Source organism: Rhinolophus sinicus, chromosome 8 (assembly GCF_057876585.1).
Source record: "Rhinolophus sinicus isolate RSI-liver-muscle chromosome 8, RSI-T2T, whole genome shotgun sequence".
Lineage (NCBI taxonomy): Eukaryota > Metazoa > Chordata > Mammalia > Chiroptera > Rhinolophidae > Rhinolophus > Rhinolophus sinicus.
Genome location: NC_142508.1, coordinates 1,687,708 through 1,710,864, shown reverse-complemented (window position 1 = coordinate 1,710,864; position 23,157 = coordinate 1,687,708). Strand labels below are relative to the sequence as shown.

General features: G+C 52.2%; 2 long non-coding RNA genes across 4 annotated transcripts; one reads left to right on the top strand and one right to left on the bottom strand.

Moving 5' to 3' along the window:
- Window positions 1–744: 744 nt before the first annotated feature.
- Window positions 745–22,315, top strand: LOC109453055 (uncharacterized). The gene is made up of 7 exons (XR_016021873.1): window positions 745–2,059; window positions 2,501–2,628; window positions 3,607–3,759; window positions 12,708–12,830; window positions 16,055–16,163; window positions 17,921–18,079; window positions 22,179–22,315. It is a non-coding gene; the product is annotated as an uncharacterized LOC109453055 (long non-coding RNA).
- On the bottom strand, window positions 18,190–23,103 carry LOC109453054 (uncharacterized). 3 transcript variants are annotated; one of them, XR_012490277.2, is made up of 5 exons: window positions 22,811–23,103; window positions 21,394–22,774; window positions 20,576–20,687; window positions 19,189–19,400; window positions 18,190–19,006 (listed from the first exon to the last, which is right to left on the bottom strand). It is a non-coding gene; the product is annotated as an uncharacterized LOC109453054 (long non-coding RNA). The 3 variants fall into 3 exon arrangements; XR_016021871.1 differs by having other exon boundaries at window positions 21,394–23,103; XR_016021872.1 differs by having other exon boundaries at window positions 22,119–23,103.
- Window positions 23,104–23,157: the final 54 nt, after the last annotated feature.

Below are 23,157 nucleotides of genomic sequence, written 5' to 3'. Positions count from 1 at the left end.
GCAGCTCTCACCGCTGGCTCCCAGCCCTACGTGCTCTCCCCACCTTGGCTCACACAGTCCCCGAGGCCGCCTTGCTCTCCCCACCCTGTCCCAGCCCCTTGGACCCACACAATGTGCCTGCGGGACACCACCCCTCAGCTCCCTTCGCCCCCACTGTCCCAGAGCCGCGTGGGGAAGCCACAGAGGTTGGACATGCACAACTGGCCTGCCTCCAGCCCAGAGACCCCAGGGCCCCGTGATGGGGACAGCCGTGCAGAAGCAATCCACAGAGCTAGACTCGGCTGTGAGTGCAGAGCCAGCGGAAGCTTCTGGACGCTTCTGTCCCAGCATTGGAGCCTCTTCCTGACGTGTACCCGTCTGTACCACAACGGGCCATCTATATTCAGGCCTATGACTCCATTACCTGGGTAAGGGACTGAAGGAATACCCCTTCTGCCTCTTGTCCTCTGACCTGGAGACGCCTGTGGGTTCTATGGTGCAAGAGGCAGCTTTTCAGCCAGAAGACCTGGCAGTGCCTTTGTTCAAGTCAATCATACCCAGTAGCCAGTGGCCCCATGACAGATGTCACCAAAGTGCCCAAGGGCGGATATGCCAGCCTGACCCCCACAGCTAAGCCAGGAAAGCGAGGCTCGGAGAGGTGAAGTGAGCCCCAGAACCCACAGGCAGGGTGGCGAGGGGCTCATCCGGGAACCTCCAAGCGGTGGCTGCAGCCTCTGAACACGGGGCCTGGGCCGCGGGGGCTGAGTCTGACCCCAGAGGGCTGCGCCTTCGGGTGCCCGGGGGTGGAGGGGAGGGGGCCGTGGGGGTACGAAGGGGCCTGCCCAGCGGCTGTCCCACGCTGCCCCCGCAAGCACTCACCTCCACAGAACACGGCGGGGTCCCGGGCGGGCGCCGGCCACACCTGCAGCGCCAGCAGAACCACGGGCAGCAGCACGGGCCTCATGCCTGGAACAGGTCTCCTCCAGGTGCCCTGAAGCAAAGGGAGTGGCAGGCGAGGGCCCCACCGCCTGGTCGCCCTGGAGACCAGCGCTCGCCTGCACCTGCGCCAGCCCAGGTGTGCCCAGCTGCCTCCCCCGCTGGTCACCGCCCCGTCCCCTCCCCCGCACGGGGTCCCCAACCCTTCACTGCTCAACTTCTACCAGTCCGTGGTCCTTACCTCAGTCCATAGCCCTCACCCCCGCCCAGTTCCCCCACCTCCATCGCCGTCTTGGTCTCACCCCTGTCCCCGCATCCCCACCACAGGGCATCTGCTGGGGAGGGTTGGCCTTTGGGTGGTGACAGCCATAGGAGCTGCAGCAGCTTGGGGCACAGAGCCCAGCGTGCAGGAAACGGTGAGTCCGCACAAGTCATGTCACTCCTGTGGCCTCATCCTCAAGGGGGGGCTACAGTTGGCGGGAAAATGTCCTCCTGAAGCTCCTCCTAGCTGTCCCCCCTCCCCCCATACACCAACGGCCTCCTTTCCTGGACCCTGAGGGGTCCACACTGACACTAGCCCTTCCTCCCCCAGGACCTGCCCCGCCCACAGCCCCATGGCCATTGTCCCGGGTACCTTTCCAATAACCCAGGTCCTTCCCACCTGCTCCCCATCCACCCCCAACACTAAGCCTTATGAAGGCCTGACGAATGAAGTATCCCATTTACATGTTCACAGGATGCTGCTTCGAAAAACCAGGAGGCTGTCGTTCTCCCACATGAGTCTCATGGAAATCTCAGTATGGAAAGCAGCTAGCAGATAGCAGACCCAGCTTAAGGGAGATTTAGTCATTTGCTCACGTGCGCTAGTTTGTATGTGTAGTGCCATGATTTTATTTTTAATCAGGGCAGCCGCATGCCTGGTTAGAAGACACCAGTCACCAGTTCCCTGCCCATGGCTAAGTCCTGGCCAGCGGGACTTCTGAAAACTCATTAGAAGCATGAAGACAGCTGCCATGGGTCCTTCCTGCCTTTCCTTTGTTCTTCTGGCTTCCTCCTTGGAACGTGGGTTCGATGGCTGGAACTCCCGCAGGCATCCTGGTCCCTGAGGCAGCCTTGAGGCTGGAAAGCAGCGAGCAGATGTAGAGTAAGAACCCAGGAGTCTGGATCCTGAGAGGGGGTTCTCTCCCCCTCCCGTTTAGAGAGTACTTCACCCACAGTGCAGAGGCGGCAACCCCAAGGAACCAGCCCCTCGGCCCAGCTGATTGGAGGGTGGGGACACCCCTTCCAGAGGACCCTGTCTGTAAGCTGGGCTGGGCCAATGCAGTTGTTGAAAGTGAGACCCCAGGGCCTTGCTGAGGAGCCGGTAGGAAGAGCGGAAAAGGGCGCATGGGTGGGTCTCCCGTAACCCAGACAGGGAGTGAGAGCCTTCTCGACCCCACGCAGCCTGGCTTTCCTTCTGCGGCTCTCTGGATCCCTAGCCCAAATCCAGCTTTCTCCCATCTGCCTCAGGTGTCACCTCCAGGGAGGGGAGGGGGTGCAGGTGGAGTTGTCACGAAGCCCATGTATCCACCCTCGTGCTTTGCAGTGAGACACCAGTAAGTCCTGTGGAGCCCGGGCTCAGCGGCGCTTCCTGGCCAGTGAACACTGCTGTGCTGGTGAGGGCCCTGGAGACCAGCGCCCATCCACGCAGGGCCTGCACCTGTGCCAGCCCAGGTGTGTGCAGCTTCCTCCCCCGCTGGTCCCCGCCCCGTCCCCTCCCCTGCACCTGGTCCTCAACCCTTACTGCTCAGGGCCTGGGGCTCTGCATTCCCGACCGGCCCACTGCGTCCATGTGGCCGATCCCGAGTTGCATCCTTTCCTAGAAGACTGTAATGACAAGTACAGCACTGCCCTGAGCTCTGGGAGTCATTCTAGTGAATTATGCAACCTGAGGGGGTCACGGGAACCCCCAGACTTGTAGCCAGTTTGTCATAAGTGTGGGTGGCCCAGGGACCCCACTTGTGGCTGGAGTGTGAAGTGGGCAGTCTGTCCGGGTACGGAGGCCTTAAAGCTGGGGCTCCAGAGCCTGCCTGGTGGCTGCTGTCAAAGTGCAGCTCACCTGTTGGTGTCAGGACGGCACAAAAAAGGGGGTTGCATTTTTGCTGTAACCATTTGTACTTCTTTTTAAAAAAAGTATATCCTACTTACAACTAAATACATGAAGTTGAAAGGAAGGTATTTTAATTCTGGGAGAGACAATGATTTGAACATGAAATGTGACCTGAACATGAAGTAACGACAGTGAGGCAGGATTCCCAGCATCGGAGGGAGCTTAAGAAAAAAGACCTTTCCCAGTCTCCTTGGAGAGGGGGTCTGGCACTTCCACTGGTGTTGCGTGCCGTTGGCAGCTGTTTTCTCGTATTCTCGGTTTGATTTCACCAACTAGCCTGGAGCACGCAGACCTCTGACCCCAGGAATCAGAAATGCTGTGTGTCACTTGGAGAGAGGAGACACAGGTGTTGGGGAGAGGCTGCTGGGAGGGAGGAGCTTCACGTTATAGAAGCTGCGCTGAGTGTGGGCCCTGGGGCCTGGGTGCGTTGGCTTCACCACAGGAAGAGACACGCGCAGGGGGGCCCAGAGGGGCGGCAGAATCCAGTCCAGCAGCCCCTCCTCTCCAGACCGCCCACCCACCCGGTTGTCTCCTCTTTGCAGCCTTCTTTCTCCTCGAGGCCTCTCACTGCACAAAACGGAAGAAGAGAAGGAAAACACTTGGCGGGTGGTTCTGTGGCCGCAGGCCATCACTGAGCACCAGAGCTGGACCGAGCTAGAGATGGCGGCGGGAAAGACTGCGGAGCAGTGGAGGAGGTGAGCTCAGCTGGGTTTGCATCTCAGCTCCTGATTCGCCGGCGGGTTCAACCTGGCGCGCGCTCTGGGTCCATGATGGTGGCAGATGGGTCCCAGGTCGTCCTTCCCTGCAGGTGAGGCTCCTGTGGCCGCCCCTCCCTGCTGCAGCTGCACCTCTGCCCCGGCTCTGCCCTGGCCACTGTCCTCTGCAGAGAGAGGCTTGGCCCGCTGGTTCTGTGTCAGGTCCTGCTTCAGCTGCTCAGGCAGGTCCCAGCAAAGCGGCAGCAAGGCCCAGGTGGCCTCCCCATGAGGACGGTGTGGCCCAGCATCACCAGGGCTGTCCTTCTCGGCTACGCAGTGGCTGCCACTGCGCCCTCCACTTTGGGCCGCAGGACAGCTCTGAGGAGTGGAGGAGAGGCCAGCGTCCTGGGAGCCGGGTGGACCCGGGACCCTGCGTGTGGGACCGGCGAGCTGCCCCCTGCCCCTCTTCATCTCAGGCCATTTACCTGGGCATCAGAGCGGTGTCATTTGTGCCAGGAATACCCTAGAGTTGAAATAGCTGTCGTCCCTTTTATTTCCGTCTGTAGCAGTCTTAGGACTGCGTTCGCGGGACTGGGCGGGCTACCAAGCTCTGTGGGAAACGCCCGCCTGTGCCCTCCAGCCCACCCCACCAGCCAGAAGAGCGTGAGTGTCCATCCCGGACCTGCGGCCGGGGCTGCTATGAGGGTGGAGGGTCTCGGCTGTGTTTAAAGCATTGAAAGTGTTTAGGTTAGATGTACAGAGTTCCTGTTTCTGCCCTGGACAAATGCCATTGAAGGATTTGGTGGCATTCCTGGAGCCTTTGGGGCAAGGACCCCACCCTAGCCAGGACGGGGTACTTATCCTGAGGTGCCTTCTACCTTTTGGCAGAGAGCGATGAAGCCCTCTGCCTGCTGGGCCTGGGCTGCCTGGATGACAAGGCCACTGACACACTGCCCACAGCCCAGCTTTCTTGGACACCTGACCCCGGTCTTGGTTTGCTGCCACCTTCACAGCGGGTCCTACCTGTGTTCCTGTGACTCAGCATGTCACTGGAAGAGGCCCCAGTCATGTCCCTGTAGGTTAGGATGTCACTGGAAGAGGACGCACTCATGCTCCCTGTAGGTGTGACATGTAATGAGAAGAGGAGGTAGTCACGTCACCCTGTAGGTGTCACGTGCCCTTGGGAGAGGTGACCTGCAGGGAAGGTTGGATTCGTCCATGGCATAGAGTAGGTGGCTCTGCCTCCAAGGGTGTGTTCAGGGCTCCCCCCAGGAACAGGGTGACAGCCATGTTGTAAAAACCAGCAGGCTCTGGGGACAGTTCTGCAGCTGCCACAGCCACCCTACAGCCGTCCTCACTGCCCAGAAAGCCTCTGTGAGCCTGAGATTGCGTCCAAAGCAGCGTCAGGGCCAGGCGGCCACTGCCACTTCAAATCAGTGTATTCCATTTCCACTGGATACATCAGCCTATATTAACATAGCGTTTCACAGAGAAAAGGGGGTTGTGGTAAGGAAGTGTTGAGAGTTAACCCTTAAGGCAGAAAAGAATGAATAAGAGGAGAAGCCAGTATCCTCCCCCCAGCTCTACCCCCCGCCCTGAGGTTTCCAGCACCATCTTATTTACTGCGATTGACATTTTTCTTTCATTGAATGGCTTTGTCTCTTTTACTTAGACTGGAAACCTCCTGGGCAGGGATGGCGTGTCCCTCTGTCCCCAAGCAGAGCCGACAATAACCCCTCGCTGTAAAGACACGCACCATCATTGCCCACACGTCTGAATAATGTACAAACATCCGTGAGAGGGAGAAAGCCCAAAGCACACATATCCCTTCTCTCGGGACCCCTGCCCTGTGGGGACATGAAGTGAGCCCCTCGCCAGGTGTCCAGGCAAAGTGGGTGCTGGTTCAAGAAAGGGGCCCAGGCCACCTCCCTCCCTGCCCCCCATAAGCCTTGGCCTCTAAACAGCGTCGTCCTTAGTTGTAACTTTGGCAGGGACCTGGAGCAAAAATCCCAGGTCGTGACTCAGCTGAGAAGCACAAGAGTGACCTCTCTCCTTTGGGCACAGGAGAGACAGGCAGAAAGGGACTTTCCCTTCAGCTGCTGCAGGAAGCCCCGGGAAGAGGGAGGGCGAGAGCTGAGAGTGTCTTCTCTGCGCCCCTTTCTCCCTGGGTGCCGTTCTTTCCTAAAGACACTGAGAAGCGGCGTCTGCATTATCTGGGAGGAATCTTGTTGATGGAGGGAGCCTTTCCAGACCTGGGTGCGGCAGGGACAGGAGCGAGGGCCGCAGGGATGGCCCCTGGAGACGCAGGCCCCGCGGGGGACAGGGCCGTGGAGCAGAAGGGCGTGGAGGACGGGCCCTGGCCGGTGCTGCGGGGGGGCTTCTCTGCTGCCCCAGGCCCTGAGCTGGGCACAGGTTAGTCCCAGCAGAACAAACAGAAGGTGCAGACTGAGCTGAGGTGAGCTGAGCAGTTTAATAAAGGGGGCGCAGGGTCTAAGGAAAGGAGGCAGGACGGTGCCGTCGCTGGGGCCGTCACCAGCCCTGAGCCCACAGGAGAGGACGGTGTGGGAAAGGCTGGACGTAGGGAACGTAACCTTCCGCCAGCCCTTGAGGAACAAATACTCCACATCTGCCACACCCACTCCAGCTCGACTTGGATGGCTCCCACTGACCCCTGTCGCTGGCACTGGAGGGCATGGAGCCTGGGGACCCTGTCTACTGGGTGGGCCTCCCGGGCTCAGAGAGGGGCGTGGGGGGCAGCTGGCCAGCACAGAGGCCTGGGTCACACAGGCCACACCCTTCCCGCCCTCTGATCAACCCACTGAGACTCTCGGTGTCTCGTGTCCTCTTCTGCCCGTCCCCCCTTCCTCCTCCCCGCGGAGTCTCCCACTCAGCCTCCAAAGTGCTCCAACTGGCTCTTCCTAAAGATGCCAATCTAATCACTCAAAGACTAGACACCCAAGCTACATTTCCCTGGGGATAAAACCCGCTGTTGGACGTGGCCGGACCGCTTGCTTCCCTCTGTCATTTCGTCTAGGTGCCTTCCTTCGCGTTCCCTAAACGCGTCATGCTGCTTCAGACCCTATGCGCCTCTTTGCACTGGCCCTCCGCTCGGTCTGAGACGCTGATGCTCCCTGTCCAGACCCTTCCTCACTCACCCGACTGTTCCGGGTCCTTCCAGACTTGATTCAAGCATCACCCCTCCAGGAAGCCTTCCCTGAGCACTTGCCTGCCCTCGGGTCTGACTCTGAGCCTGGCTTTGGTTCCCCCCAGGGCAGCGCCCGTCCCCCCATGTGCTGTGTGAGCCCCTGGCAGTCGGTGGCCTCAGAGAGGGGCCCCTGGGCTGGGCCAGCCACCGCTCCCTGTGTCTCCGGGACACAGGAGGTGCGCAGGAGAGGGCTTGCGGCCCTGACTGACCTGGGCAGAGCAGTGCTGGCAGGTGGCAGGACTCGGCCTTCCCAGCGACCGCATCAGGGGCTGCTATGACGTGAACTCATTCAGCGTTTCCAGCTCTAATATTGCATCGTTTGTCCCTGAACCAAAAGCCACGGAAAGCAAAGCCTGGCACAAAAGGTCCCCTTTGATGGCGTGTTAGTCGCTCTCATCGTTCGCCACATCCTGTGTGCTAGTTTCTGTGACCTTGGGGACGCGATTCTGACCCCCCCGGGAGCCAGCAGGCACCTCTGGCTGTGGTCAGGCGCCCCCGTGGCAGGGCAGTGGTGGGCTCAGCTGTCACAGGCGTCTGAGCCTCGCTGCCTGAGGCAGTGCAGCGCTGTGTTTAAGGAGCTCACACCAGGGAAATAACGTGCACACGGATCTTGAACAATATCGTATTTGCATTTTGCATGTTTTCCCCGTTTCCTCTGGAAATAATCACAGTGGTACGTGTTGGGATCGCCTTTCCCAGACACAGGTCCTGTCCAGTATCGTTGGGAGCATGCGGGGAGGAAAACCTGTCCCCTGTGGCAGGCAGGGTTCCTCCACGCACCCCTGACACTGCTGGGCTCTGGAGAAAGGACTCCCCACGCGCAGGCCGAGAGGGGCACTGGGCTGCTCACCAGCCTGTCTCTCCTTCCCCGGGACCCCTCAGTGTCCCACAACAGGTCCTTACCTTCTCTCCGAGATGGGTCTCTGACTTTTCAGGCTGCACCCAGCACTGGGTGTGTTCAGACTGTATTGTTTTGGGCGTGGGGTGGGGACGTTATGTATTCTTCTAACATGAATCAAAGTAAAGTGTGTAGAGAGTGTAAAAGCCAAATCCTCCTGCAGACGGCCCTGAAAAGCAGCGGCCCTGCTTGCTCCCAGCACCCACCCCCACAGGCTCCTAGGCCGCCGTTTCTGGCGATTGGTCGAGCTTCCTGGTTCTCCGTCATCGCCCGCAGTAATTCCTTGACCTCAACCTTAGACATTCTGCAGACTTGCAGAATCGGGTTTGCTGGTATTTTGTCGAGAATGTTTGCATCTGTGTTCATCAGGGATATTGGCCTGTAATTCCCTCTCTTGGTGGTGTCTCTGCTTTGGGTATGAGGCTGGCCTCGCTGACTGAGTTTGAAGTGTTCCTTCCTCTTCCATGTTCCGGATACTTAGAGAAGGATTGGTGCTAACTCTTCTTTAAATGTGCTGTAGAAATTCACCCGTGAAGCCGTCTGGTCCCGGACTTTTGTTTGTTGGGGGCTTGTCAATTACTGTTTGATGTCGTTGCTAGCAATCTGTCAGAATTTCTGTTTCTTCCTGGCTCAGCCTTGGATTTTATTTTTTCATAAAAATTGGGAACTGGCAAATAGCTCAGGGGTCGTGTACTCTAAGCACTCGATTTTTGTGTAGGAGGAAACAGAGGGCCGGGGCTGACCCGGTGCTTGTAGAGGCTGGAGAAGTGGTCGGTGGTGAGACTGGACATACACACGGACATAGGCCATACAGACACAGCGAGTTCTGACCGTGGCCTGGAGATTCCCCATCACCCATGGCAGCCAGCCCCGGAGGCCAGACCTCAGTCTCCAGCACCCGTGACCGTGACCATCAGAACTGGCCAGAATGGTCAGGATCTGAGCCGTAACTGCCAGCTTCCCTAATTTTTGTCCCCATTTCCAACTTCAGATCAACTGGGAAAAGCCAAATGTGCTCCCGCAACCAGTCACAGGGGCGCCTGACTTCTTGTTGTCACCCCCACGCCCTTCAGGCTCACCTGCGCCCCCTTTCCCTTAGGGAGCCATCCCGCCCCCATAGCCTTTGAGCCTCTGTCAGCACAAGTGCTGGTGGCCGGGCCTGCGCCAGCCCACTGGCTGGTGGCCATGGTTGCTTCTTTGCTGGCACAGCGGAGGAGCAGGGCGTGGCCACCGGGCTTCCCGTCCCTCCCCAGCTCTCTGCACAGAGTCCCCCCACATTTACAGTGGGGCTCGCCTTCCTTACTTGTGTTTGCACATCTTTCTTTGTAATTTTCCCTAAAGCTGGTGGGCCCATCCCCCGCCAGCCCTGGGTCATTTGGGGGCTGCCCAGTGCCTGTGGAGGGCCCTGTGTTAGCGCGTGTGTGCGTCATGGCTGGGTGCCCTCAGGTGTGACCGAGCTTTAATTTTCCAGGGAGGCTGTTCCTTGTTTGAATATTTTCTCGGTCGCTGTCCACAATGACAATTTAAAATGCAGCTCACACTGTGAAGTCAGATTGATTTATAAACCTGGCACATCATTTTTACAGCAAAATTCCACTAGGTTTACAACGTATCCCATAGAAAAAACGTTTTAAAGAAGTCATAACGATTTACAGTCCTGTACTCAAACTCTTCCTAGAAACAAATACTTCAGTAAATAACCTCAGAGGGAGGAAAAAAAATACAAAATCCCAACATCTGATGAGAAAAAATGTTAGTTTTGCAAGAAATGAATTACTGCTGTTTGGTGAGACAGAGTTCCCTTGGTCTGAGGGGTTTGCAGCCTTAATATTGTTAACGCTCCATAAACCTGAATACGGGAAGTAAAGACATGACTATTAATTCTGAGTCTGACCAATTTTCTGGTCCTTCACACGTTCCGAGAACAACAGCACTGGTTCTCAAGGGGCCTGGGGACGGGAGTGTCACTGTTGGAGCTTGTAGAATGTAGAAGTTTGGACCTCCTGTCCCTCCCCAAGGGGGGCAGGCCAGGTAATCCAGTACACACGACTGCAGCAATACTCCGGCTCATTTCAGGACGTATGGACAGGCTCACGCCGTTTCTCTACCTTCCAACCACCGGGGGAAGACATGCCATGTCCCTGGATAACAAGAAGTCCCCTTGAGACAAGCTGAATCAGTGACATCAGGTCAGCGTCAGCATCTGGGATGGTCTTCGAAGGGGAGAGAAGTCACAGAGGCAGGAGGGGCGGGAGGGGGTTGGGCTACATCAGGTCCAGGCAGCTTCCTGCAGCCAGGCCCCCACCCTCCCGGCCTGGTCCCCCCTCACCCCCCCCTCTTATTTGAGCCTTGCCCCCTCTGCCCTGGTCACTCACACAATCGAGCCCGTTTCCTTGATTGCATGGAAGCTGGAACCCTTGGAGTTACCAGTGCCTGGCCCCTAAATAGCACAGAACCCAGGAAGACGGAGAGCAGACTGTTACCAGGAATGAATTACCTACATTAAAACAATAGTTGCCAAAGGACAGTCAAGAAGGAAAACACAGACAACAATTCAGCCTTGAGATTTTACAGCCTCAGTGTTCTGACTCTTGAACGTGCGTTCTTGGAACATAACCTTGGGGGACTCTGTGGAGGGATTTTCCTGTGGGGGAATGTGGGACTCCCACATCCAGAGCGTCTGTTAAACCAGAAGTGACATTATTTGTGTCAACATGTTTTAATCAGATTTTGAAGATGCTTTCCTGTCTGAAGATGAAAGGAAGTCTTGTTGGAGTAGTTTTTCCTAGTCTGCTCTTTTGTCCAACTAGATCAATGAACTCACTGGGTGCCTAGGAAAACGACTGCATTTTGTGGCTGTGGCCGCTTCAAAATCAAGCGAGCTGTAAAAAAAAAAAAAAAAAATGTTCTAAAATTATTCAGACACGTTTTGCAAGTCGAAATATGTACATACTCATTTACCTTCCAATCCCGGAGAAGATCACCTCTGCAGTGATGACACCTTTTCTCTTCGTTTACAATGTCAGTCAGTGCCACCTCTCCAGAGGGTGGAGGTGCCCTTCTCATGACACAAAGCTGGCAAGGTTTCTGAGACTGACTCACTGTCACCGCTGCTCCTTAATTGAAAAACTGTTTCTTAAAGGCTACCTGTGTCCCCTGACTCTTGGTCCCCACCTAGCTAGATGCATCACACAAGTCATAGAGAGAAGGCGTCTAGCTTTGGGCTTCTTCAGAATGACATCGGCGAACCCACAAATGTCTGTCAGCACCGAGCAGCTGGGGGTGACTTTGCTGACCGCCCTGGGTCTCAGGGTCCCACCAATTAGACTGGTGGCCGGTCCCTAGGAAAAGGGCTCGCTGTTCACTGGAAAGCCCCAGGCTTAGGTTGATGCTTTGGTTCCCAAAACTCATTTCTGTTTTCTTTTGTTTTTAACACCCATTTGATGGACTGATGGGAATATCAGCATTAGATGAAATAAACTATTGAGAACTTGGACCTCCAAACAGGCATCGCTTTTAAAATTGCAAATCGTTAGCTGGTTCACAGACCTTCGCTGTGACAAGCATATTGCATTAAGTGGCCTAACGGGTCTGTTCTGCTCCCGTAGGTCAGCCCGATGCTTGCCCAGCAGGAAATTTATTGCGAAAGAAATTATTCTGACTGGAAAGGAAAAGAAAAATGTGCATCTCTCACTAAATACTAGAAGATAAATAGAGTATTTGATGAGTCACATTTCAGGTAGAAAGGGGCTTAGTGTATGCTCCGTTTCTCTCTTGCCTCACCGTGTAACACATGCAAAATTTCTGTGTGAGAATAAAAGAGAATACAGAATTAATAAGATGTTGCATTTCAAACAAGTTTTAAGATACTGGTGTTGGTGCCCTAGAAAAAAAAAAGCGTGATATTATGAAAAATGTGTCACCTCAGTTATTTTAAATGAACAAAAAGAGCTGATATTTAAACAAAATATACAGTGTATTTTCCCAGGCTGAAAAATTCCTTTGGAATGCAAGCCATCGGGTTCCAATTTTAAACGATGCACCTCACGAATGTGGAGTTCTGGAAATCTTGTTTTCCTAAAGCAGAATATCCTACACAGCATGGTTTGAACTCACCGGGTTTTCTTTGAATAAACGGAGCAAAGAGAGCGTACATGACACTCAGGGTGGTGACTCTTGCAGGAGTTCAGATTTCTGGACATTCTCCAAAGGATGGTAACAACGTCGCTATTCACGGGCCCTTCGTGTAGCTTCAACATCTCTAACCAGCTCTCCTTCTCCTGGTTATCACCAACGTGCTGGGCAATGTTTAAGGAGATTAGAGAATCAGACTGTGGGCCTGGCTGGTTTGGGAGCATTTATTCAATTGTTGATCCAATTAACAGGCTTCTAACAACTTATGTTTATAAAATGCATCCCGTATTACCCAGAAATATAAGACAGGCTTAAATCCTCAAACGTAATTTCCGTCCATGTTCCCAAAAAGGGCCTTTCTCAGGGAGCTGTCCACACGCAGGGCTGACGGCCGCCAGTGGCTGCCATCACCAAGGCTCACAGGTGCCTACTGTGACATTGTCAGGACATCTAAGAAAGGCAAATCATGTTCTCTCTTTGTTGTTTTCTTCCGAAACATATTTGACAACCCATCTTTTATTAACACTGGCTTTCTTTGAGATGATTCTTTCGTACACGACCGTGCTACCTCAGCACAAGGTACGAATCACGGACTAAGAAGGACAGGTTCCTCTATAAAGAATATCTATGTCTTAATTGTCTTGAAAGCTTGGCATGGTAATTGAAAATTCAAAGGTCAAAAGTTCTACTTTGTTTTTCTTATTTTTTCAGGAAATCAAGAGGCCAACAACACAAAGATTGATAGAAATACATTTTCCTTGTCTCTTCTGCACATAATACTCAGCAGGGAAAGATGTCAGGCTGACAGGACTTGGCACTGTTTTCTATCTAAAGGTGAATATGCTTTAGTACATCAACTAATAGAGATGCTGCCTTATGAGTTAAAGGACTAACAGACAAATCATGAAAGAGGTCATCATGAAGGAGAGGGAACACTGGGAAACATGGTGAACCTCCACAGTAATCAGATACAAACGAAAGCCTAAACTGAGATGTCATGATTCCCCAATCAAATTATCACGCACACAAAAAATGTATTAATCCCAGGGACTGGAGGAGAGAGGAAAAATCGGTCCAGTCTTTCTGCCGGGGAATGCAGCCAGCGATTCAAGAACATTAAAAGTGTTCATAGCCGTTGACTCATGAATGACCCTCTTGGGAACCTAATCCAAGAAAAAAATCTCAAATCCAAAGATACATGGACGAGATCACTCATTCCAGCAGTACATATAACAGAAAACCACAGGACACACTCTAAATATCGCTGACAGAACAGTTAACTAAGTTATAACATAGTCAGATGATTATATATATTTAGTCAATAAAATCATGCCTCTACATCCTTTCAGAGATAAGCATCTGAAAGGATATAGGCAAATGTCTCTAAACAGTAGGATTAAAGACATTTTTTCATGCAATTCTTTTGCTTACCTATGTATTTTAGTTATATATGCAATAAGCGTGTTTGTTTCAGTAATAAGGACAACTCTTAAAAGAGACTTCAGTTAAGAAATATATTTACTAAGAGTGTGTGAACAAATGCTTATGATAAAATAATAAGTGGATAAAAGGAAGATATAAATGTTACACACAATATGAGCTCAACTATGTAAAATACACATAAAGGAAGGAAATATACTGACAAGTTGAAACTGATTATAACTAATGTCTGGGTGTGGGTAATCTTATTCTTTTCTCTATTTCAACTTTTCTGCAATGAGCAAGCATTACTTTTAGTAGCAGGAAAAAAAAATTTAATGAAAAAAATGAACCTTGAACCATAACTTGTACCATAATAAAAATGAACGCAAAATGGATCACAGACTTAAATGTAAACCCTAAAATCATAAAACATCTAGAAGAAAATCACTAAGCAAAGATTACTTAGGACACCAAAATCACAACCTATAAAAGAAAAAAACTAATGTATCGGATTTCATTAGAATTCAAAACTTCTGTTCTTTGAAAGCTATTGAGGAATATGAAAACACAAGCCATTGACTGGGAGAAATTCTTTGCAAAACACATACATAATGAAAAACTTGCATCCATCATATAAAAAGAATTCTTCAAAGTTGATAATAAGAAACAACCCAATTGAAAAATAGGCAAAAGATTTGAACAAAGACCTATGGATGGCAAATAAGCACATAAAAAGATGCTCAATATCCTTAGTCATGTTAGGGAAACGCAAATGAAACCATATTGAAATAGCGCAATACCAAGTGCTGGCCAGGCTAGAGCAACTGTCTCTCTCACACTCTGCTGTTGCCGACGCACAATGGGAACCATGTGGGAGCCAACTCGGCAGTTTCTCATAGTTAACATACACTCCCCATATGACCCAGCAATTTCTCTCCTATGGACCCAAAGGAAACCAAAATACGTTCACTCAAAAACCTGTACACGAATGTTTAGAGCGCTTCATTCCTAACCATCAGCAAGCAGACATAACCCAGACCAGCTGGAGAATGCACAAAGCAAGTGGGGTCCGTCTTTACAACGGGATGCCACTCCAGCCTGGACCACTCAGCAACGCAGATGGGCCTCCAATGAACTTTGCTGAGTAGAAAGAGCCAGGCTTCGGGACGACATGTGTGATTCCATTTCTGCGATTTCACTCATATGACATCCTAGGAAAGGCAAAAACAGATCCGTGGTTGCCAAGGGCTGGGGCTGGGGAAGGAATTTAGGGAGGTTTGGAACTATTCTACATCTTGGCTGAGGTTATATAACTCCGTGCATTGGTCAGAATGCAGAGAACTGCACACTAAAAACTGAGTATTAGCTCTTTAATTCCATGGACAAAGTTTCTTGATTGTCAGGGAGGTGAGAAGGTTCTGGAGATGGATGGTAATGATGATTGTGCAACAGGATGAATGTATTTAATGCTACTGAACTGTACATTTAAAAATGGTTAAAATGGAAATTTATGTTTTGTGTGTTTTACCACCGTAAAAACAAAGTAGCATAGTTGCCAGTCATTAATTTTTTTAGATATCCTAGTTTCCTTTCGGGTGGTGATTGTATTTTAAAGCGCATTCCCGTCTGTCTGTCACATTATGGATCCTTACACCATCCCGGTGACGCCCACTGGGCTTCCAATGACCCCTTTTAAAAGTCAGAAAACAGGTGCAGGTGGCCCAGTGACCTAAGCCACACGGCCTGCAGGTGGCGCCCTTTCCCTCCACGTTATCAGCACCCATCAGCCTCTTCATCTCCAGAGGGGACTAGGTGCTCCTTCCTTCTCCTTTGCTGAGTGACAAGTGACCACCGAGGTGTGGCCTGGAGCTACCTGTGGATTTTTGGCAACAAGGCCAATTCGATCACTAATTAATTTCACTCAGTAGCCCAAGCAAAGGTTGGAGTCATAACATTCAAAGCTCACGTTTGACCAGTGCCGCTGTGCGTACCTTTCCTATAAGTGTCACATATAGGAAGCAAGAGCTTTGATGGTGACACTTTTGCTGGGTGCAGTGCACTCTGACAGTTTTTATTCGGTTCTATACTATTTCATTTTTTAAAACAGCTGGGCATGGCCCACTAAATAGACTTAATCGTCCTATAATAAGTAGCGAGGGACCCACGACTTGAAAAACAACTCTAGTGAGCCTGGATGCATAACACTTTCGTGTCTTCTTCACCACTTTCTAGGGGAAAGACTTGAGGGTACACAGAGCCTGTTCAAATATTTGGGAACTAAGTATTTTTCCAAAATTGAAAACTGATTTTATAGGAGTCCTTGCCTCTCAGGCCTCATTTCCTACCCGGGACCTGCACTGCGGCCGCTCCAGCCACGTGTGTGACCCGTTCCTCACACCTGCAGGCACTGTCCTGCCTCAGGGCCTTTGCACTGCTCTTCTTTCTGCCTGAAGAATCTGCCCGCAGACATCCCACAGCCAGGCCCTCCCCTCCTGCACTGTGTGACGTTCTCGGTGAGGCCTGCCACACTGCAGCCACTCTGCACCGTTACCCTCCCCGTTTTCTCCTGCTCACGGCTCTGTCAGCTCCGAATAAGCTATTCAGTTCATTGATTGTTTATTGTCTGTTTCTCCCAGTTAGACTGTAACTCCACAAGGACCAGGACCTTCACCTTTTCTTCACGAACACATCCCAACTGAAACAGCAGCAGCTGGCAGATATCAACAGGTGCTTATGGAATGCCGGGTAAGGGAATGGATGGATGGGTTCGTTTCTTACATATTTTCTATAAATCAGAATAAATGAATGACAAGCTTTACCTTGTATCTGGTCCAGGGGAGAGGAGCTGGGCACATGGTTCTGGGTCTGACCCACCCCCTCCACCCCCAGGCCCGGGCTGGCACAGTGATTCTCAGAGTGTGGGCCTAAGGAACCCCTCATGCTTCCTACACTGCAGATCCCAACCCCATCCCAGGCTTACTGAACTAGACTATCTGACACAGTGCCTGGGGCTTGTGTTTAAACAAGCCCAGCCCCAGCCCAGGGAATCCCTGGTAGCGCAGAGAGCTCTTGAGTTAGGAGCTGATTCCGAAGCATTGCCTGGTACTTGTCAGCTGTTTGGACTGCTCTGTTAGTTGCATGTGTCAGACTAATTCACAGTGTGCACATTCTGTTAGCGATAGCTGGTGGCGGTGAAGGTGGAGGTGGTGATGGTGGAGATGGGGTGATGGTGGTGGACATGGTGGAGGTGGTGATGGTGGAGATGGTGGTGATGGCGGTGGACATGGTGGAGGTGGTGATGGTGGTGGACATGGTGGAGGTGGTGATGGTGGTGGACATGGTGGAGGTGGTGATGGTGGTGATGGTGGTGGACATGGTGGAGGTGGTGATGGTGGTGATGGTGGTGGACATGGTGGAGGTGGAGATGGTGGTGATGGTGGTGGACATGGTGGAGGTGGTGATGGTGGAGATGGGGTGATGGTGGTGGGGGGAGTGGGAGCAATCAAGCTGCTGGCACTGATCAGTACTTACCGAATGCCAAGCACCATCTCGGTGCGTTAACGCCTTTAATCCTCTCCACAGCCCCAGAATTGGCACTGTTATAAGCCCCTTGCGCCCCAAATCTGAGGACAAGGAGGCAGAGAGGAGGGACATGGTGACTTTAAGGTCATAGACTGGTTCAAAGCCAGCTGTAGCTGGTCTGGTTTTCTGACTGTACTATTTCACTGCCTTCAGTGTGATTTCAAACGGCTATTTCTTTAAAATAAGAATCAATACATATTATTTCCTCATCTACTATTTTAGACAAAAAAATCTACAGTTAGATGAAATAAAATCAAGTAGGAATTACTGAGAGGATTGGTTTTTATAAATTTCCACCTAACCCCCAGAGGAGGCCTGTGATCCCCGCTTTTTGTGGCCCTCGTCGCTCTGCGATGCTCTAGGTGGGGCCGGCAGGATGAACCCCGTGTTTGCCGCATGCTGGGTACTCAGAGCCTGGGGAGGGCGCCTGCTGGCTGGCCTGCTGGGCCTTTCCAGGGAGACTGCAGGTGGTTCCAGCTGCCTGCCACTGGGTGAGCTGGCACCCGGGCTCAGGCCTGAGAGCAGACTCTACTAGGACGCCCCTGCTCGTCTTCGCACCCTAAGACCAGCTGGGAACCCAGTCACTGGCCCAGCGCCTCAGGCATGGCTGTTTTAAACTCCCCTGGAGCTTGGGGTGACAGGAACACCTCCCTTCCTGCCCCCTCTGCTCTACCCCTAGGGCCGTGGGCTTTCCTGAGGGACACCTGAAAAGTGCTTAGTGAGACGCCAGGAACCCTCCCCTTCAGCCCCCTTAGAAGACTTCATCTCCACGCTCGTGGTTTCATACTTAAGTAGGACACGTGGCCTGGGGGCTGAGTGCTGGGCTAACAGCATGGGATTTGAAACGTGTGTCCAGACCGGGCTGGGAGGGAGGGCAGCCTGGCACTGCCTAATAACCATCTGTTTCTCTCCCTCAGTAGGAGGGCTTCCGAGGTAATGGGATTTATTCTGGAGTATTTCCTCCACTGTTTGGAGCGTCACCGTGCAAAGGGCCTGGCCGTGGAACTGGCCATCACAGCTTTCAAGGCTCAGAGGGTTCTCTGTGCTCCCCACATGAGCCGACAGCACCTGAGACAGAGGTGAGTGTCCACCAGAAAGAGCTGGAGAGGGAGCAGACCCGCAGGCTCTTACCTCCGCGAGCAGGAGGAACGGCACTGCTGGCGGGTCCCAGGCTGCGCATCAAGGAGAGAGCAAAACAACGTGTGTGTGTGTGTGTGTGTACATGCTGGAGTTCTGTTCCCATAAGAAATGAGGAGAAAAGGCAAGCATATGAATTATCTGTTCACTTGTGCAGAAAAAGAAACTCAGGAAGGACGTAACATAAATAAATGAGATTGGTTATCTCTAGGGGATAGTGGAATTGGGGGGAAACATGAGGGAGTGGGAACGGGGTGTCAGGAGCGAGGAGGGACCCTCGCTGAGTACCCCCTTTGTATGGTTCTCACTTTAGAACCAAGTTAGTGTTTCACGTAAGTCAATCCGTAAAAATGGAGGAAGAACCCCAAAGAAATACAAACAGAAACCAATGAACCTGACTGTATTACAAATAAACAACATAAATGGAAGGGGGTGGGCAAGGAAAGAACCAGCCTAAATAACTGTGGAAAACAGGAATTTGTTGCTGTAACAAAATACTGTAGACATGGGCGGCTTTCACAACGGGCTTTATCGCTCCCTGTTCTGGAGGCTGGACGTCGGAGGGGAAGGTGCTGGCGCTTGGTTCTGGGTGAGGGTTGCTTCCTGGCTTTAGATGGTCCCTGTGTGCTCGCATGGGGCCAGCGCTCTGGCGGCTTCTCTTGTAAGGACACTGATCCCACGGCGAGGGCCCCACCCTCGTGGCCTCACCTAACCTCATCACCTCCTAACAACCTAGCTCCTACTACCCCTGGGAGTTAGGGTGTCAGCATACGAATTTGTGGGGGCACAAACATTTGCTCCACAACATACTCTGAGGCTAAAGGTGAAGGAGACGAGATCCAGCTTGAAGGGCTTTCCAATGGCCGAACCTGTGACAATTTGAACACAGTAAATCAGCATAATGGGTTACAACCCACAGAATAAAGTAAGAATCCAGCACTTACTGCAGTGTGTTGTTGAGTGGCAGGCGGTCAAGGAAAACTTGAACGAACTTTGGTGAATGCCTTTTGGACAGGGTTGTTTAGACTTTGGACAGTGGGTAAATGTTTACCTTCTGCTCAGAAACAGCCATTTTCCTTCCTTTCATTTTCTGCTGCTGAAAATTCCATCCTTGGGTTGCATAATATACCAGCCTGACTTTAAGTTTTAAGAAGTTATTTCTGACTGTGTGTCTCTCCTTCCTGCCTCTTCATTCCCATCTTCTGAGCCTGTGGTTCCTCCCTGGAAAGGACGTGGCCGGGCCATACGCTCCCACCCGCATTGCTGCAAAGGAAGGAGGCCCAGGCTTGCGTTACAGGCCCATCCCTGGGCAGTCTCCCGCGGGAGGCAGATGACAGCAGGAAGGGGCAGGGAGTGGCGGTGCCTTCGTTTCACAATCCTATTACTCCAGAAGGAGTAGGGCAAAGGGTTTCTCCCTTTTTAAAACCCTGTGCAGAGCATGAATCCTTCCTCAGGTTTCTGAAGCTACAGGAACTCCATGGTGTACTCACTGTTCCCACCGCTAAGTGCCTTAAGAACTTCTCTCTCCCTGCCTGCACCAAGGGGGAAACTGAGGCCCAGACGTGTGACTGCGTGAGGTGAGACACCCCGAAATGCTCAGCGCTCCTGTGGAGGTGTGGTCCCTGAGATTTGTTGTTGGTCAAAGGGATAAACAACAGCTTATTCCGTGGCCCAATTGACAGTCAACACTTGAGGAATTCAGGGCATGGGTATTAGCATGGCTGTCAGCTTTGGAGTGTGGCACAGTCATTCTGGGGGAATCTATAACTGCTTTCAGTAAGAATGTGTTTCAATGATTTGGTCTTGCAGATTCACTCTGGGACTGAGCTATTCACACAGCGACCACACAGAGCTGCTGGCTGAGGCCACACTGGGGCTCCCTGGGGCAGGGCAGCATTTGGTCATTGTCACACGTGCGCTGCCCAGACCGTCTCAGAGCTTGAGTCATGTTCCATGTTCCCGACCCTCATGCCTGGAAGCCCCCTTATCAGTAGGCACTCAACACATCAAAACCAGAACAATCTGACCCTACTCTTCCTCTCCTTTTCCCTCCACTCCATCTTGACGGTGGCACAAATCCAACACCCTGGGGCGATCCCTGTGCTGGCCTGCCCCATGGGTGGTGCCCTCCTCCCCCCGCCCAGGAGACTCCTTGTGCCAGCCTGCGAACCCACAGGGATGTACTCCTTACGTGTCGAGCGCTGAGATCCCATACTGGGCTTGAGGTGATTCTCTGACCTGGGCCAGCACCCCTCCCACCTTCCCACCCGTCCTGTCACCACCCTTGCTTCCTAATGGCTTTAGGAGGAGATTGTGAGAAGGGAAGGTTCAGAAGAAAGGGAAACTAAAGGGCTGTGGTCACTGTGGAGTCTTTTCTGGATTTCTCACTTTCATCTCTTACTTATTTCATATATTTTCTTGTCGGATCATTCCAGTACCTGAGGTCCTTGGGACGTCCATCTCTAGTTTATAGTTTTCTGATTCTCAACTATAGTGGTTTCTTCCCTTGTGTTCTATGATCACTGATTGTAAGTTCATAGTTGGTTGACCCTAAATTGTGAAAAATGGGGGAGCATCATTTGAGGAAGTCCTTCCAGAATCTCTGGCTTACTCTGGGAGCCCCACGTTCATCTTCTCTCTCCCAACAGGGGCCCAAGAATTGATTTCCTATTAGCAGTGCTAATAGGGGTACCTTTCCTCAAGGAATCCCTGCACATCTTGTATGCTCTCTACTTACTGCTCAGGGTGTTTTGTTTTGTCTTGTTTTCCTTTCCTCCCTCCCTCTTTCTTTAGATTTAATTTCTAAAGCCTAGCAATACAACAACAAATGTTTTCTGCAAATCTGTTCATTCTGTAGTGGGGGGAGGGGCCCTAGGATTTCCTGTCTATCACAGTGACAGGACAGGAAGGCTCCTGCATTCACTTTTAACTGAAAAAAGCGAAGCTTTTAAAATTTTTGGCAGGATGTGTATGAAATGTAAGTGCTCACTAGGTGGTCTCCTTAGGTGTAACCACTCACACCCATGTAATGTCACACTCGGCAACAGCTTCATGTAGGTAGAGAAGAACCCCACAATGCTAGCAGGGCAGCAACAGGTGACCCCTGCTGCCGTCCACACAGGTGTGCATGAGCTCCCCACATTGGAGCTGCTCTTTGGCTCCCCAAATACAACTCAGGTGCAAGATGAGGGCATGGGAGGTGCTCTGGCTTAGAAGCCCTTCACCCACGGGAACCAGTATCTCTCATAACAAGTACCTGAGTTTATCTCTTAGGTCCCCATCGTCAGGTAAAAGAGAGCCTAAAGGCATGGCTTCCCGGCATGTTTAAAGGTTACGCAGTCCCCTCAAGCCAGAAGCAGTGTACCGGTCAGAGGGGTTTCTGCCACTAGCAACGTTGTTGTCTACCACAGTTGACATTCTACCTTCATTAGGTTTCTAGAACAAAATGGAAAGACAACCCAAGTGATATTTGTCAGCGGAGAAGATAAAGGGTTTGTCAAACCTTTACCCCCAGTGATTTATCTTCAACTATTTGTGGTGTTTACACTGGAAAGATTTTCCAATGGGTGTTGGAGAAAAAATGTTTAGAGACTCTTGCCCTGAGAAATAGTTGTAGGTGGTTTAGATAGATGCGAGACACGAGTCTTTCCTGGAGTATAATATGGCTACAAAGTATCTATGCAATTGTTTCATCTTTGTGAATTTTTTTTTTTTAAGTATCCTTCTCATTATCACCGGTAAAACCACCCTGAAAAACATCTCAGGAATTCCACTGTCCACAGTTCAAAAATAAATGAAAGGTGACTAGGGGTGCAGGCCACTTTAAATCTGGACGTGTGAATGTGCTTTCTGATGGACACTTAACTATTTCAGGTTGCTTGCCAAGCTTATTATTTATTTTTTTGCAGTGATTACACACAGCTGAACCAAAACAGATTTTTAAAAATTTTGTTTTTATTGTTTTGGACGAGTACTACTTACATTAGTTATTAATGCAGCAATGTTTATTTTTTCCCCACATCGTGTTATGAAAAATGGAAGTTTCACAGTGAACATTCTTTCAGCACCAGGAGGGACCATTCACGTGCGATCGCGGCTGTTGCATTACACGTCCACCTGCAGCCACCCGCGCGCCGGGCCCAGCAGGGACTCCCGTGACGGCTACTAACCAGTGTCAGGACGCCCAGCGCGCACCTCTCCGTGCTGCCGACTCGCTGGTGCAGTGACAGCCATTTCTAAAGCACAAACATCCCGTGTAACTTCTGTTGTTAAAACCTCTCCGCACTCCGTGTAGCTTCAAAAACAAACAAACAAACAACTGCCCGGGAGTCCTTACCGCCTTCTGGCCAGCGCACACCTGGCCAGCTCATGGCGTATCGAGCACCTTCCTATCTGCTACTTGCTGCTTCCAGTTCTCAGTCACTCAAGTCGCCTCCATCTCAGCCTCGGCTCGGCCTTTCCTTTCCAGCCACGCGGACCCTTTCCCTCCCCCCAACCCTCACACTCGCTGTTGCGGACTCACCGTTTTCAGCCTGTGTGACTTGACTTCCCGATTATACTCCGCCTCCCCCATCAGAACAAGCCAACAAGCAAACCCACAACTCGCGCCAACAGCCCCGACAAGCCTCGTCGGACGCCTCGTCCCCCGCAGCGCTCAGCCTTCCCTGGTCCGCCTCGTCCCCCGGGACCCTTCCCGTATGTCCCGCGTTACTGTCCCGCTTTCCGACCTTCTCGCTGCTCGGATGCGCCGTGTCTGGTTCTCCTTTGACCCCTTGTGTGTAACCGAGTCTCAGGGCGGCACGGAGCGCGGGCTGGGAGCAGCCCCGCCGGTGCGCAGCCCGGTCATGCCCGGCCCGGCCCACGGCTCCCGGCTCCGCGCTCCCTCCCCGCGGCCGCACCTCCCGCAGTTACGCAGCCCCGGCAACGCGCCTCACTGTCCACAGGGCACGCAACGCCCGCCCCCGTCCGGCCCCCGAGGCCCGCTCGCTCCCACTTCCGCCGGGAGACGCGCCGGCCGTAA